The 18,378-nt window shown below is 37.1% G+C and overlaps 1 long non-coding RNA gene across 1 annotated transcript; it reads left to right on the top strand.

Annotated features, from left to right (window-relative positions):
- The first annotated feature begins 734 nt into the window (after positions 1–734).
- LOC142175423 (uncharacterized) lies at positions 735–18,230 on the top strand. Its single transcript, XR_012704454.1, has 3 exons — positions 735–926; positions 2,831–2,901; positions 16,263–18,230. It is a non-coding gene; the product is annotated as an uncharacterized LOC142175423 (long non-coding RNA).
- Positions 18,231–18,378: the final 148 nt, after the last annotated feature.

Raw genomic sequence — 18,378 nt, 5'->3', positions numbered from 1 at the left:
TGAACAGATGATGTATTTATTTCATACCAGCTTGTAAATTCTAATCTTAGAAACTCATGATTTGTACTACCAGTCCGTGGGGAGTGTATTAGAGTCAGTAAAATATTATTGGAATTGGATAGGTATTAGTTGGCTTATCTAGCGGGTTGGGTTAGATGCCATCACGGCTAGTTGAATTTTTGGTCGTGATAATTACTGCCTATTTTGACATGATCTAGTAATGATGACATAGTAACTTGTTACTACACGTCAAAATTAAAGCAGTAATTTACGACCATGGGCCATATACAGGGCGGAGTTAGCCTTCAACATACAGGTTCGGCTGAACCCATTAATTTTAATTTAATCTCTGTATTTACCTTAAGAAATTTATATTATATGTACATATTATTAATTTAGAACCCGATACTTAGAAGGACTAGAATTCTAAATTCATAAACTTAAAAGTCTGGCCCCGTTTCTGGTTTTATATATATATATATATATATATATATATATATATATATATATATATATATATATATATATATATATATGCAAAAACGAGGACAACAAAGTATATGGAGCTCATTAGATAACATTAATAGCCACAAACGGTTGGTAGAATAGTAAGTAAAAAGTAAGGGTTGTTTAAAACTTTAAATTGACAAAGACTAGTCCCAGTAGTCACATCACTGGTAATAGGGAATATAACGGTTTCATTTTTGTATCAATTCCGAAGAGAAAAAGAAAAAGATTCTTCTTATGGGAAATCACAACTTTCTCGTTCTTCACTCTCCTTTCTCTTTCTAGATTTGTTAAGAAACAACTCTTTTTTTTTTCATTTTCAATCTCTGTCAACACTCATATATAGGAAGGAGGAGGAGCTGCTGCTACTGCTGACATAATACATATACAAACGCTTTGTTATTGTTAGCTCAAAACTTGTAAGTAGGCTTAAAGTTTTATGAGTTTCAAATTGGAAATATAACTAATTTGCCATATTGACTGTTGGTTTCTAGGGAATTCAGTTTGTCTTTAAAGCTTTTAATCACTTTCCTAACACACAACAAGAACTTAGCCATAATCCCAAACAATGTTGAAATTTAATTTTATAGCTTAAAATGCAATTTAAATTTATGTTAAAGTTTTAGAGTTGATTCCCTATAAGGTCGTTCATGTTTTAGAATTTTCTCACTAAAATTACGTACGTGTTTCCATGGCCACAATTTGGGAGAATTGTTTTAGTTTCCATATGCAGATTTAACTGTAAATACTCCTCTGTTGTGTCTTACACCGTTTCTGTTTGATTGGAGTGCTACCTCAACCTGTGAGTTGAGCCTCAATTTATCTAGTTATTGTGAAGACCCAAAATGTCATTTTTAATTTAAACATTCATTTATGTATTCTAAAATCTTGAAAGTACTATTCATCATTCCTCGACTTGCGTGCGCAGTCCGTAAAATTTTTCAGAAAGTTTTTATGTGAAAAATTAATTAAAATGTGAAATATACCTTTAAAACTCAATTGAGTTGACTTTGAGCAAACGGACCCGGATCAGTGTTTAGACAGTTTCGTAGGCCCGTATCGTGATTTGGGACTTGGGCGTATGCCCGGAATCGAATTCAGAGGTCCCTAGCTCGAGTTATCGCATGTTGTCGAAATTTTTAAGTTTAAAGGTTTAATGACTTAAGAAATTTAACTAATGTTTGACTTTGTTGATATCGGGTTCGTATTTTGGTTCCGAACCCGGTATAGTTCCATTACTATATTTATGACTTGTCTGCCAAATTTGGTGAGAAACAGAGTTGGTTTGATATGATTCGGACGTCCGGTTGTTAAAATAGAAGTTCTAAAGTTTTATTAAAAAATTCACCTGATTTGGAGTCTGATTCGTAGTTCTAGGTGTTGTTTTTGTGTTTTGATCGTGCGAATGAGTTCGTATGAGGTTTTTGGACTTATGTGCATAATTGGTTTGGAGCCCCGAGGGCTCGGATGAATTTCGAATAGGCTACGGATGTTTTAAAACTTAGAAAATCTAAGTTTTTTGTGCTTCAGCTGGTTTCTGGTATTTCCTTCTTCGCGTTCGCGAAGGTACTCTCACGAACGCGAAGAGTGAACGAACTGGGTTGGATTTTACCCTACGTGAACGCAAAGGATTGTACGCGAACGCAAAGTGGAGGGGAGTTGCCCTTTGCGAACACGGATAGTGTATCGCGAACGCGTAGCTTTGTGGACCTGGGGGAGGGGAAATCGATCAATACTCTTCGTGTACGCGGCACAAGGCTCGCGAACTCGTATACTGGTGGGTGGAAGCCTTCGCGAACACGAAGGGTATCTCGCGCACATATAGGCTATTTGAGCCGCTGCATCGCGAACGCGAAGAAGGCCTGAAGCCAAGTGATTAAAACATATCAAAAACGAAATTTTTTCCATTTTTCACAAACCCTCCATTAGAACTCGGTTTAGGGGCGATTTCAAAGAGATTTTTCACGATTTCAAACTCGGTAAGTGTTCTTTATCATATAGTAATTATATTTCATAAATCCATGTCTATATTCATCGTTTATTTCGAATTTAGATGGAAGAAATTGAGATTTTTATAAAATCTTCCAAAAATATAAAATGAAGATTTGAAAGCCAATCCGATGTCAGAATTTGATAATTTTTGTATGGTTGAACTCATATCGGAACGGGTGTTCGATTTTCGTGAGTTTTTTCCAGATTCGAGATGTGAGTCCTAAAGTCGATTTTTAAAATGAATTTTGGATTTTAATCCGAAAAATTAATAAATTCATATGGAATCAATTCCTACGATTTGTATTGAGTATATTGAACTTTTTATGACTAGATTTGAGGATTTCGGACACGAATTCGCGAGGCAAAGGTTTATTGGAATCTTGAATTTGGTTGCAAAGCGAGGTAAGTGTCTTGGTTAACCTTGACTTGAGGGAATAGAATCCTTGAATGATTTCTTACGTGAATTTCATGTGTAATGATGTATAGGCAAGGTGATGAGTGCCTCTACTTTGTCAAATTAATTGTTTGCATAATAATTTAAAAATCATAAATTATTTTAAGACACAAATTAATTGTTATAATAATTATTTCTCTCATATTCGTTGTCAAATATTAATTCTTGAATTCATGCAATAATTGTCACATGCTTAATTGATTTATGTGTCTTATTTGATACTTGACATTTAGCATATTAAATATGAAATTACCTATTTTCTCTCTTATTTCCATAAATAATTGCTACTTGTCATTACTTGTTTCCTAAATAATTTATAATCATTGTATGCATTGTTGCCTAATAATTTCTTATTGGATGTGGTATTTATTGGAGTATTTTTATTATATTTAAGAGTTGTTAATTTATATTGTTGGAGCGGGTTGCACGCCGCAACGAAAATGAATAAATTGGGGGATCGGGTTGCACGCCGCAATGGATAAAATTTTAAGTTTATATTGTTGGAGCGGGTTGCACGCAACAACGAAAATTTATTGAAAAATTATATTGTTGGAGCGGGTTGCACGCCACAACAGAAATTGATTGAAATAATAATTGGTTATGACTGCCGAGTTGGCTTCAAATTTTGAAATGAATTACTTGTTTTATTTCTATTATTATTGTTGTTACTATTATTGCGTACAGGTCCGAACCATCGAAAATGACCTAAGAAATATTGGTCACCGCCTCGCCATGACCGTTACTTAGTTTTTAGAGTGTAAGGGACATAAAACGTGAACTCTGCAATAATATTATTTGAACTTAGCTTTCTTCTTCAGTCCTCTCGGCGTATGTTAAGCTAACGTGCGCCGAACTTGGCTATGGCTGGAAAGAAGGCTCGAGGTAGACCTAAGAAGCAACAAATTATGGTTAATGACAAAATTCCAAAGCTAAATACCATAGGAAGGAACTCAACAATGATTATGGAATCTATTTCTGGAGCTTCAAAGATGCAAGCATTTCGCACAGATCTCCCATGGAGAAGCTTCAGGATCAGCTAGTCAACAAACAAAAAAAAAGGCAAATCAAAGCCCAATCCCCATGCATGCCGACCTAAGGGGAAGTGTCACACCCCTCCCCCCCCTGCTCGAGCCGCTACTGTTCCATTGAAGAGCAAGGAGCAGGAAATTGTATCTCAAGCTCCTTTACCTGTAGCAGCCAATAATCCATCACTGGAGGAGCTGAAGGAGTCTACTTGGGCCGGAGTACTAATAGGTAACAGATTTGCTGCTAATGGTATGACATTGAGCTACATAACTCCTGAAATTATAGAAGGAAACCCAGTGGCTAAGCTTGAAAAAAAAAGAAATTTAGAAGGAAAACTTGAAATGGAAGTGTGCCTTAATAGTACATGTGCTTGGTGAAAAACCCGGATACAATTACATGAAGCGATACATTAATCAGATGTGGAACACTGTTACTATGCCAGAACTATACTATCATGATGAAGGTTATTACATGGTCAGGTTTCATAGCATGGCCGATATGAAAGAAATCATGTGTGATGGTCCATATACAGTGAACAATAGATCTTTGATAATGAAACACTGGTCTCCACTGTTTGATTTTGGCTCAAAATTTTTGACAAAAATACCTTTATGGGTAAGGTTTCCTGAGTTGCCTATGAACTGTTGGAGTGGCAACTCACTGAGTAGAATTGCAAGCACCATAGGAATTCCAATGTTTGCAGATGAGTGCACTGCCAAACAATCAAGAATTTCCTTTGCTAGAATACTTATTGAAGTAAATGTTACCGAGCCCTTACCAAGCAAGGTACCAGTTTTGGATGACTCAGGTGCTATATTTGAGCAGGCTGTTGAATATGATTGGAAGTCATAGTTCTGTGAAAATTTTCTTAAAACTGGGCATGACTGTGCAAAAATTCCCAAAGAGGGAGTTAAATAAGATCAACAACCCAGGAAAAGGAGTCTACCTCTAGTGAAGCAGATATGGAAAACTAAAGAAACACAGTGGCTTCTACTTCAGAGGAAAGCCAAAAACAGGTGGAAGAATCAAGCAAGGAAGTAGAGTGTACTTCTGAGCAACCTGTGAACCTTGAGGATAAGCAGCTAGCAGAGGAAGGCCCACAAAGACAATTAGAAAAAGGGAAGATTGCAGTTGAGATCAATGGGGTTCCAATGACCTATGCTAAATCAATACTATCTCCTGTGAAACAGGGGCCAAAATAACAAACAAGTTTAGCTATGATGGCTAACTTGAAACCACCTATCACAGGTGGTCAAGCTCATCATGCATGATGTCTTGGATGGTGTGGAACATAAGGGGTACCAAAAAGCGATACAAACAAAAAGAGTTGTGTACCTATATAAAAGAGAATAATATAAAGTTAGTTGGCTTAGTAGAAACTAGAGTGTGATGACCCAAAATATCATCTTTAAATTTAATAAATAATTTTGTATTCTAAGACCTCGAAAAGTACTATTTATCATTCCTCGACTTGCATGCGCAGTCCGTAAAACTTTTCGAAAAGTTTTCACGTGAAAAAATGAATCAAAATGTGAATTAGAGCTTTAAAACTCAACTTAGTTGACTTTGGTAACATTTTGAGCAAACAGACTCGGATACTGTTTTGATAGTTTTGGTAGGTCTGTATCGTGATTTGGGACGTAGGCGTATGCCCGCAATTAAATTTCGAGGTCCCTAGCCCGAGATATGAAATTTTGATGAAAAATTAAAAGTTTAAATTCAAATAGTGACCGGATATCAAATTATGTGCAAACGACCCCGGAATAGAATTTTGATGATTCCAACAGCTCCGTATGGTGATTTTGGAGTTAGGAGCATGATCAAAATTTTATTTGGAAGTCTGTAGTGGAATTAGGCTTGAAATGCAAAAAGTTAAATTTTTGGGAAGTTTGACCGGGGGTTGATTTTTTGATATCGAGGTCGGAATCCGATTCTAGAAATTGGAAGAGGTCCGTTATGTTATTTATGACTTGTGTGCAAAATTTGAAGTCATTCTGAATTGATTTGATGTGTTTCGGCACAAGATATAGAATTTGAAAGTTCAAAGTTCATAGATTTTGATTTGAGGTGCGATTCGTCGTTTTGATGTTGTTTGATGTGGTTTGAAGCCTCGACTAAGTTCTTATTATATTTTGGGATATGTTGGTATAATTGGTTAAGGTCCCGAGGGTCTCGGGTAAATTTCGGAAGGTAAACGAAATGGATTTCGGACAAAGAAGGCTGCTAGAAATTTCTGTATTCGTGTGATTCTAGTTTCCATAAAGTTACACCATTCATCATTTGGACATTGGTACATAAAGTTATGATCGATTGAAGGAAGGCTGGTAGAGCAGTTTCTGATGGACTTTTAGTGACGAAAAATAGACTTTTAGTGACGGAATATGGACTTTTAGTGACGGATTGGCAGAAACTTAAGGACCAAAAATGGTCATTTCATTTATTTTGTTTTGGATTTTTGGAGCACAGTTCTTGGGCGATTTTCACGAGAAAATATTGGGGCAAGTGTTCCTTATCCTATATTGATTATATTTAATGATTCCATACTCATTTACATCATGAATCCGTGAATTTATGGAAGAAAAATCAAGAATTTTGCAAAATCTTTCAAAAACGAAAATTTAAGATTTGGAGGTCGAGTTGTTATCGGAATTTGGTAAAATTGGTATGGGTGGACTCGTAATTGGATTGTCGGATTTTGTAAGTTTCTCCGGATTTCGAGATGTGGGCCCCACAAGCAAATTTTGAGCTAATTTCGGATTTTATTGAAAATATAATATTTTCTTATGAAATTGATTACTATAATTTTTGTTGACTGTATCGAATTAATTATGACTAGATACGAGTCGATCGGAGTCGGAAAATCGACTTGTCTAACCTTGTGTGGGGGAAATTCCCCCTAGGATTGATAATTGTAATATGTGGAAAGTCGTGTACACGAGGTGACGAGTGTGTACACGTGCTAAATGTGAATGATTATATTTTAAATTGTGTAGATCATTGTTGCGCATTAATTAAATTATTTTATTTTATTATATTCTTCATTATTGATTTAATGTTTATATTTTAAATTTGCTTGACCTTTTTCTGCTAATTATTTTATTTGTTTAGTTGGAACTTGATTTCTTTTATTCTGTGCATTATTTGAAGGTTTATTTTCTTTAAATTAAATATTATTAATATGAAGTATTTGACATTTTTAAACTTGATATTGAAGCAACGTATTAAAGATTTTGAAATATTATTTTCCTGAATTATTTACTCCTGATGGAGCAGTGAGCTCTTTATTGTGAAAAAATTATTATTGTTGAATTATTTTGACATGAGCCGTGAGTTCTTTATTGTGAAAAAATATTATTATTGAATTATTTTGACATGAGCCGTGAGCTCTTTATTGTAGAAAAATATTATTGTTGAATTATTTTGGCATGAGCCATGAGCTCTTTATTGTGAAAAAATATTGTTGTTAAATTATTTTGGCAAGTTAAATTATTTGAGCACTAGAGGTGCAAATTATGATATATTGTGATATTGATACGCATGCGGTGGTATAAGGTCTGGGTATTGAAACGCATGCGGTGAGATAAGGGTGGCTTGATACGCGTGGCTAGTAGGGGGAACTACTAGAAGTCATGCGGTGTGATAAGGATGGCTAAAACGCGGGATGCTATTTCGGGAAAAATATTTTCTTTCAAATAAATTGTGAAGGCTCCCGCGGTGAGATAAGGAAATGAGATCTTGTGAATTTATTTATGATTTGGGACTATGATGCGGTACCTCGGGAGTGCCCTTATTGATATTGATTTATGGCCGCAATTGCCTTTGATTATTGTGTGATTTTCTTAAAGTTGAAAAGAATTCTATTTTATTTCCACGAGGTATTTATTTTCCATTATTTGATGTAATTAAATGTGACATTCTACTTGATTCATTTCCATTTTCATTTTATCTTATAATATTGTTTAAACATTTTACCATGCCATTATTTATTCTCCAGTAGGGTCTGACCTGACCTCGTCACTACTCTACCGAGGTTAGGCTTGGCACTTATTGGGTACCGATGTGGTGTACTCATACTACACTTCTGCACATCTTTTTGTGCAGATCAAGGTACATCTTATCAGACCACGCATCAGTAAACTAGCTGTAGAGGAGACTTCGAGGTATATCTGCCAACGCCAGCAGACTCCGAAGTCCCCTTCTATTCTTGTTATGTTGCTTCCTTATTTTCTTTAGACTCGGTTATATAGAGACATCGAGGATAAATTCTTATAAGCTTGTGACTTATTTCTACCGGATTTTGGGAGTTAAAATTTTTTGAATTGTAGTTTAATTATTTCAGATATTTATTATTATTCCGCATTGATAGGCTTACCTAGTCTTAGAGACTAGGTGCCATCACGACATCCTACGGAGGGAATTTGGGGTCATGACAAGTTGGTATCAGAGCTCTAGGTTCATAGGTGTCATGAGTCACAAGAAGGTTTAGTAGAGTCTTGAAGATCGGTACGGAGACGTCTGTACTTATCTTCGAGAGGCTATGGAACTATTAGGAAATATTCACTTCTTTGACTCCTTATCGTGCGGCATTGATTTAGCTTGAAACATATATCTTATATTCCTTTGTATCTACTCGTGTATGACATTGCGCACTCGGGATCAGTTGTGCGTCGATGGTTCGTGATGCCGTAGATGGACTATGAGGGAGCCAGAGATGCTCAAACATTGCCTCAACGTGTGGTTCCGACTAAAGATGCGGGCGTATTGAGAGATCACCTAGTGAATCATGTGGGGGTGCAACGGATGTTGGCGTCTGGTTGATTTATACAAGCTGTGAAGGTTATTATTGTGGATCATCGGACGTTGTGACCTATGACTTCGCACCGAGTAGGGGGAGTCCACTACCAATGGGTGGATTGCGGGGTCATGTATTATATCAGTTTTGGCCTGAAATGTAAATATGTGGTACTGAAAGGTTCCCTAAAATTTACACATGTTTAAGACCTGAGATTTTGTAGAGGATAAGGTTAAGACTTGCGGTATGTCCGCCTCCTTAATAATCATATACTTCAATACCAAAGGAGTTATAGAAACAACTCTAAATTTGTAGAAGGTCTACTCAGCGTGGACGTCACTGTTGCGGATTTTGGGGTGCTTCGGAGTAAGTACACTTGTTGATGAGAGTCTGGACCATGTGGTTCATGATAAGATTTGTCTATATGGAGCTCTACTTTTGTGATCGTTGTGTATAAATAGGGGTAAGGGTTACCCCAAAGAAGAGTCGAAGAGTATGTTAAGAAATTGGTCAGCTCAACAGTATAGAGTCAGTATAACAAAAGAAGAAATTCGCCTTGGGAGAGATAATTCTCCACCGGTGTTCGTGGCAAGCCTATGAAGAGAGAAGACCAGCCAATGCAATACCTCCCACTTGGCTCAGTTCTCAGAAACGCTTTTGAAAGAGTTTGTTTTCCGGACTCTCCGTAATGCATGGCGCATAGGGTTTGAACGGTTGTGTCATGTCACCATTGACGATGTCAGAATATGCCATCAAGTTCAATAAGTTAGCCTGTCATACTCCTACTTTGCTTCCTATAGCCAGAGGGCGAGTCCATAGACTCATTAAAGGACTCAATTATGATCGTAAAATTTTGTACGACTCGAGAGCTACAAGTTGATACTTCATTTTTGCTAGTTGTACAAATTGCCAAGATATTAGAATGTGTTCGGAGTGAGGAAAAAAAGGAAACTAAGGAGACCAAGACGTCTCGAGGTTTTGGGGGATTCAGTGAATTCTACTCTGCAAGTATAAATCATTATGGAGGGGGCTCGGGCAGTCGGCCAGCCCAGTCCGCATATCGGATTACTCGGGGTGCTCTAGTAAGTTCTTTTAATGCACCACCGACATGAGTTTGTACAATAGTTATTCCAATTATCTGGCATAGACTCAATATGAGCAGCCTAACCCGCAAAGGGGTTGTTATGAATACGGTGATACTAGGCACATCATGAGAAAAATTGTCAAAAACTTGGGAGAGACTTATTTCATCAAAGCACTCAGGCTACGTGCCCCATTGCAGTTACTACACCACCCACACGACCAGTTAGGGGTGGAGGACAGACGGGTAAAAGGTGTCCTAGAGGTGGAAACCCAGCCGTTGATATATTTATTTTACGGTATGGCGGAAGTCGCTACATCAGATGGTGTCGTTACAGGTACGACCTCGATTTAATATAAAGGAATAATTTTCTTAAGTTGATTCGGTTCTCAATATCGAAACGAGTCTTCCTATTGTGCTCCACTTATGAGTGAGCTTCATAATTCTATAATCTACTTATGTGTTTACCCCTGTTGGGAGATTTTATGGAGATAACTATGCCTATCATTTCGTGTTGGTCACTAATAAGAGCTGTGAGGCTAAATGTGGCTTTCTGTTACTCATTTCGGTAAATTTTGATGTGAATTCCGAATAATTAATTGCAAATTATGAATTATATGCCCTACCGGTGTGGGGTTCATTATGTGTTGTGATTTGGTGTAACAGAAATTATTTAAAATGAGAAAATAGAAATTTTCAATTGGCACGATGTGCATATTACTTGTGATTTAGAACTGAGGACGATATCCTCACATTTTTATATAAATTGATATGTTTAAACCGGGCTACGAGCTGCGATGGAAGTTATATAAGAATAAGATCCTTGTGAGGAAAATTCTTGTGTTTAAGTTCTCCCTTGTGAAATTAAATTTGTACTATAGTACTAATAGGGAGTCATGCCTATTAGGCTTATTTGAAAATTCTTATATGAAATTCTATGTGCATAGTTGTCAAATTCGTGTTGTAATTATTAATTTTTAACCTACGAGGTAGGTGCCCGCCTAGGTGGCGTTAAATGTGACTCGTTAATTCGGGTAAATAATTATGACGTCTTCATGCCTCACATCTAGTTATCAGTATTGTGAAGGTTTGCAACGAGATTTATTTTAACATGAGGTTTAATGACGATTCTGTAATTGATTATGAACAACTATTAAGACCAAATTGATCCAAGAGAGTGCCCCATTTACAGGGTCAGACGAGTGTGAGTTAAGCTTTCAGAAGCTCAGGATCACTTTGACTCTGACACAAGCATTGGTATTACTTACATATTCAAGATTTTATACTGTGTATTGTGAGGCGTAGCGTATTGGTCTCGGTGCGATATTGATGCAAGACGGTAGGGTGATTGCCTACGCATCCAGATAGTTAAAGGTACATGGAAAAAAAAATATTGGTCCACGACCTTGAGTTAGCAGCTATTGTTCGTGCCTTGAAGAATTTGGCAGCATTATTTGTACGGTGTCCATTGTGAGGTCTACATCGATCACCGAAGTCTACAACATCTGTTTAAACAGAAGGATCTTAATTTGCGACAGCGAAGATGGTTGGAGTTGCTTAAGGATTATGATATCACCATTCTCTATCATCTTGGGAAGGCCAATGTAGTGGCCGATGCCTTGAGTTGTAAGGCGGAGAGTTTGGGCAGCTTAGCATATTTACCGGTAGCAGAAAGACCTTTGGCCTTGGATATTCAGGCCTTGGCCAACTAGTTTGTCAAATTGAATGTTTCCGAGCCGAGTCGAGTTTTGGCTTGTGTGGTTTCTCAGTCTTCTCTTTATGATCGTATCAGGGAGCGTCAGTATGATGACCCCCATTTGCTTGTCCTTAAGGATACAGTTCAGCACGGTGATGCCAAAGAAGTCTAAATTAGAGATGACGGTGTATTACGGATGCAGAGCAGGCTATGTGTGCCTAATATAGATGGTTTTCGTGAATTGATTCTCTAAGAGGCTCACAGTTCGCGGTACTCCATACATCCGGGTGCTGCGAAGATGTAGTAGGACTTGAGGCAACATTATTGGTGGAGGAAGATGAAGAAAGACATAGTGGAGTATGTAGCTCGGTGTCTAAATTGTCAACATGTGAAATATGAGCATCAACGACCGAGTGGATTGCTTCAGAAGTTAGATATTCCAGAATGGAAATGGGAGATGATCACTATGGATTTCGTTGTTGGGCTCCCACAGAGTCAGAGGAAGTTCAATGCAGCTTGGGTGATTATGGATAGATTGACCAAGTCAGCTCATTGCAATCCTATGATGACTACTTACTCTTCCGAGCAGTTGGCTCGAATCTATATTCACGAGATTGTCATATTTCACGGCATACCAGTATCTATCATCACTGGCCGGGGTATGCAGTTTACATCACGGTTCTGGAGGGCAGTACAACGTGAGTTGGTTACTCGGGTAGAGTTGAGTACAACATTTCACCCTCAGACGGATGGGTAGTCCGAACGCACTATTCAGATACTGGAGGATATGCTTCGTGTGTGTGTGATAGATTTTGGGGGTGCTTGGGAACAGTTCTTATCACTTGCGTAGTTTGCTTACAACAACAGTTGCCAGTCAAGCATTCAGATGGCTCCGTATGAGGCCTTGTATGGTAGGCAGTGCCGGTCCCTAGTGGGTTGGTTCGAACCAGGCGAGGTTAGGCTATTGGGTACAAACTTGGTTCAAGATGCCTTGGAAAAGGTTAAGTTAATTCAGGATTGACTTCGTACAGCCCAATCTATACAGAAGAGTTATGCGAATCGGAAGGTTCGTGATGTTGCATTAATGGTTGGTGAGCGGGTATTGCTCCGGGTTTCGCCTATGAAGGGCGTGATGAGGTTCGGGAAGAAGGAAAATTTGAGCTCTAGGTATATTGGGCCTTTTGAGATTCTTGAGAGATTTGGAGAAGTGGCTTACAAACTTGCACTACCACCTAGTCTCTCTGCGGTTCATCTGGTATTCCATGTTTTCATGCTTTGGAAATATCACTGCAATCCGTCTCATGTGTTAGACTTCAGTTCGGTGCAGTTGGATAAGGATCTATCTTATGTTGAGCAACCAATGGCTATTTTGGATAGGCATGTTCGAAAGCTAAGGTCAAAGAACATTGATTCCGTGAAGGTTCAGTGGAGGGGTTATCCGGTCGAGGAGGCAACTTGGGAGACCGAGCATGGTATGCGCAGCCGTTACCCTCACCTTTTTACCACTTCAGGAACTTTTTTTAACTCCGTTCGGGGACGAACGCTTGTTTTAGAGGTGGAGAATGTGATGACCCAAAATGTCATCTTTAAATTTAATAATTAATTTTGTATTCTAAGACCTAAAAAAGCATTATTTATCATTTCTCGACTTACGTTCGCAGTCCGTAAAATTTTTCGGAAAGTTTTCAAGTGAAAAAATAAATTAAAATATGAATTAGAGCTTTAAAACTCAATTGAGTTGACTTTGGTCAACATTTTAAGCAAACGGACTCGGATCAGTATTTTGATAGTTTTGGTAGGTCTGTATTGTGATTTGGGACTTAGGTGTATGCCCATAATCAAATTTCGAGGTCCCTAGCCCGAGATATAAAATTTTGATGAAAAATTAAAAGTTTAAGTTCAAATAGTGACCGAATGTCAAATTATGTGCAAACGACCCCGGAATAGAATTTTGATGATTCCAGCAGCTTCGTATGGTGATTTTGGAGTTAGGAGCATGATCGGAATTTTATTTGGAAGTCCGTAGTGGAATTAGGCTTGAAATGCCAAAAGTTGAATTTTTGGGAAGTTTGACCGGGGGGTTGACTTTTTGATATCAAGGTCAGAATCCGATTCTGGAAATTGGAATAGGTCTGCTATGTCATTTATGACTTGTGTGCAAAATTTGAAGTCATTCCGAATTGATTTGATGTGTTTCGGCACAAGATATAGAATTTGAAAGTTCAAAGTTCATAGATTTTGATTTGAGGAGCGATTTGTCGTTTTGATGTTGTTTAATGTGGTTTGAAGCCTCCACTAAGTTTGTATTGTATTTTGGGACATGTTGGTATAATTGGTTAAGGTCCCGAGGGTCTCGGGTGGATTTCGGAAGGTAAACGGAATGGATTTCGGACAAAGAAGGCTGCTAGAAATTTCTGTTACAGAAATGTCTAGTGCGTGGAGCCAAATTCGGAAGCTTATATCGCGCAATCTATAGGAAATCAGAAAATTCTCAAAACTTAAAATTTGTAGCCCTTTGATTCTAGTTTCTAGAAAGTTAAACCATTCATCATTTGGACATTTGTACAGAACGTTATGATGTATTGAATCAGTTTTGCCAGAAAATTCGCCAGAAATTTCTGATGTGTGGAGCCTAGTTTGGAAGCTTATATCTCAAGATTCATAAGGAATCGGAACATTTTCAAAACATGAAAGTTGTAGTCATGTGATTCTAGTTTCCAGAAAGTTACACCATTCATCATTTGGATATTTGTACATAAGGTTATGATCGATTGAAGGAAGACTGGTAGAGCAGTTTCTGGTGGACTTTTAGTGACGAAAAATGGACTTTTAGTGACGGAAAATGGACTTTTAGTGATGGATTGGCAGAAACTTAAGGACCAAAAATATTCATTTCATTCATTTCGTTTTAGATTTTTGGAGCACGATTCTTGGGTGATTTTTGGGCAATTTTCATGAGAAAACATTAGGGTAAGTGTTCCTTATCCTATATTGATTATATTTAATGATTCCATACTCATTTACATCATGAATCTGTGAATTTATGGAAGAAAAATCAAGATTTTTGCAAAATCTTTCAAAAACGAAAATTTAAGATTTGGAGGTCGAGTTGTTATCGGAATTTGGTAAAATTGGTATGAGTGGGCTCGTAATTGAATGGGTTGTCAGATTTTATAAGTTTCTCCGGATTCCGAGATATGGGCCCCACAAGCAAATTTTGAGCTAATTTCGGATTTTATTGAAAATATAATATTTTCTTATGAAATTGATTACTATAATTTTTATTGACTGTATCGAATTAATTATGACTAGATACGAGTCGATCAGAGTCGGAAAATCGAGGAAAAGCATAATACTTGGTTAAATTGAAGCAAGTCGAGGTAAGTGACTTGTCTAACCTTGTGGGGGGGTGGGGGGATTCCCCCTATGATTGATAATTGTAATGTGTGGAAAGTCGTGTACACGAGGTAACGTGTGTGTACACGTGCTAAATGTGAATGATTATATTTTAAATTATGTAGATCACTATTGCGCATTAATTAAATTATTTTATTTTATTATATTTTTCATTATTGATTTAATGTTTATATTTTAAATTTGCTTGACCTTTTCCTGCTAATTATTTTATTTGTTTAGTTGGAACTTGGTTTCTTTTATTCTGTGCATTATTTGAAGGTTGATTTTCTTTAAATTAAATATTATTAATATGAAGTATTTGACATTTTTAAACTTGATATTGAAGCAACGTATTAAAGATTTTGAAATATTATTTTCCTGAATTATTTACTCCTGAATATTTTTGTAAGATTTTCGTACTCATTGTGATGGAGCAGTGAGCTCTTTATTGTGGAAAAATATTATTGTTGAATTATTTTGACATAAGCCGTGAGCTCTTTATTGTGAAAAAATTATTATTGTTGAATTATTTTGACATGAGCCGTGAGCTCTTTATTGTGGAAAAATATTATTGTTGAATTATTTTGACATGAGCCGTGAGCTCTTTATTGTAGAAAAATATTATTGTTGAATTAGTTTGGCATGAGCCGTGAGCTCTTTATTGTGGAAAAATATTGTTGTTGAATTATTTTGGTAAGTTAAATTATTTGAGCACTTGAGGTACAAATTGTGATATATTGTGATATTGATACGCATGCAGTGGTATAAGGTCTGGGTATTGAAATTCATGCGGTGAGATAAGGGTGGCTTGATACGTGTGGCTAGTAGGGGGAACTACTAGAAGTCATGCGGTGTGATAAAGATGGCTAAAACGCGGGATGCTATTTCGGAAAAAATATTTTCTTTCAAATAAATTGTGAAGGCTCCCGCGGTGAGATAAGAAAATGAGATATTGTGAATTTGTTTATGATTTGGGACTATGAGGCGTTACCTAGGGAGTGCCCTTATTGATATTGATTTATGGCCGCAGTTGCCTTTGATTATTGTGTGATTTTCTTAAAGTTGAAAAGAATTCTGTTTTGTTTCCACGAGGTATTTATTTGCCATTATTTGATGTAATTAAATGTGACATACTACTTGATTCATTTCCATTGTCATTTTATCTTATAATATTGTTTAAACATTTTACTATGCCATTATTTATTCTCCAGTAGGGCCTGACCTGACCTCGTCACTACTCTACCGAGGTTAGGCTTGGCACTTACTGGGTACCGCTGTGGTGTACTCATACTACGCTTCTGCTCATCTTTTTGTGCAGATCCAGGTACATCTTATCAGACCACGCATCAGTAAACTAGCTGTAGAGGAGACTTCGAGGAATATCTGCCAACGCCCGCAGACTTCGGAGTCCCCTTCTATTCTTGTTATGTTGCTTCCTTATTTTCTTTAGACTCGGTTATATAGATACATCGAGGATAAATTCTTAGAAGCTTGTGACTTATTTTTACCGGTTTTTGGGAGTTGAAATTGTTTGAATTGTAGTTTAATTATTTTAGATATTTATTATTATTCCGCATTGATAGGCTTACCTAGTCTTAGAGACTAGGTGCCATCACGACATTCTACGGAGGGAATTTGGGATCGTGACATAGAGTTAAGAAGGATAAGGCTAACCATATAGCTCAACTAGTGGTACCAAGATGGCAAACAAGGTACAATTATGATCATGCACTTAATGGGAGGATTTGGATGTTATGGGATCCAACTTTTATGACAAAACAGTGCTAGATCAATCTGCTCAAATAATGCATTATAGTATAGTTGGCAGAAAGAATCCAATGAATTGTTTCATGATAGTAGTCTATGGATTCAACACCAATGAAAAGAGGAAACCATTGTGGCAACAATTACAAGCCTTAGCACCACAAAGCACTATACCATGGATTATCTGGGGAGACTTCAACTCAGTTTTGACAATACAAGATAGGCTTTATGGGAATCCAGTCACAAGAAATGAAGTGCAAGATTTCTCATACTGTATGCAGGTGTTAAACTTGAATGAGTTACCTTGAAAGGGGGATTTATACACTTGGTCAAACAAGCAACAAGGTGCTAATCGAGTCTATAGCAAAATTGATAGAGCTATAGGAAATGATGACTGGATGCAAACATATGGGCACATGGAAGTAGAATACAGACTCCCATTCATATCAGATCATGCTCCAATGGTAATAACAATGAGGAGAGCAGAACCAAATGGTAAGATTCCATTTAGATTCTTCAATGTATGGGCTGACCATCCAAACTCCATGGCATTGGTAGAAGAAGTATGGAAAGAACATCATAATTCAGATCCTATGAAGAATGTTTGGCACAAGCTGAAGGCTCTAAGGCCATTACTGAAGCAATTAAATAACACAGAGTTTAGAGGTATCAAAGAAAGATTGGAACAAATAAGGAACAAGCTGCAGGGGATACAAGATCAAATGTTTACCTACTACTCAGCTGAACTAGTTGCTGAGGAGAAACAACTTTTAGAGACTGGAAAAATGGTCATTAATAGAAGAAAGCATCCTTCAACAGAAAGCTCAAGCAAAATGGATAAGACTAGGAGGTGCAAACTCCAAGTATTTTTCAGCAATTATGAAGGAAATAAGACAAAGAAAAGTCATCACAGAACTTGTCAATGCTTTTGGATATAGGCTAACAGACCATCACCAGATCCAAGAAAAGATCATTACCTATGATAAATCCTTGATGGGATCTGCTGCAGCCCAAATACTTGCAGTAAACAAACAGGTGATGAAAAATGGACCAGTGCTCAAACATATAAAGCAGAGCAGTCTTTGTGCTGAAGTTACAGACCAAGAAATATATGAAGGACTATGTGATATAGGAGATGATAAAGCACCAGGGGTAGATGGATATAATACCTTATTTTTCAAAATAGCTTGGCCCCTTCTAAACTCAGAAATTTGTCAAACAGTTAAGGAATTCTTTCAAACAGGGAAGTTATACAGAGCAATCAACTGCACAGCCATCACAATACTTCCTAAAGTTCCTAACCCTTCAAGCATCAAAGAATACAGACCAATATCTTGTTGTACAGTACTATATAAACTCATTGCCAAAGTATTGGCCAACAGAATTCAGAAAGCCATTGCTTCAATAATCTCAGATACACATACAGGATTCATCCCAGGTAGAAAGGTGGTTGATAATGTCTTGATTGCTCATGAATTAGTCAAGGCTTATTCAAGGAAGAATATTTCACCAAGATGTCTCATCAAGGTGGATATCCAAAAGGCTTAGGACACAGTGGATTGGAGGTATCTACAGAAAATGCTAGAAGGATTGGCCTTCCCAAACAAATTCACTAAGTGGATTATGGAATGTGTGACAACTGTTAACTATACTATACTCATCAATGGAGA

Source organism: Nicotiana tabacum, chromosome 21, assembly GCF_000715075.1.
Source record: "Nicotiana tabacum cultivar K326 chromosome 21, ASM71507v2, whole genome shotgun sequence".
NCBI classification, from domain to species: domain Eukaryota; kingdom Viridiplantae; phylum Streptophyta; class Magnoliopsida; order Solanales; family Solanaceae; genus Nicotiana; species Nicotiana tabacum.
Note: the sequence above shows the minus strand (reverse complement) of the source record. Positions and strands in the feature narration are given on the sequence as shown.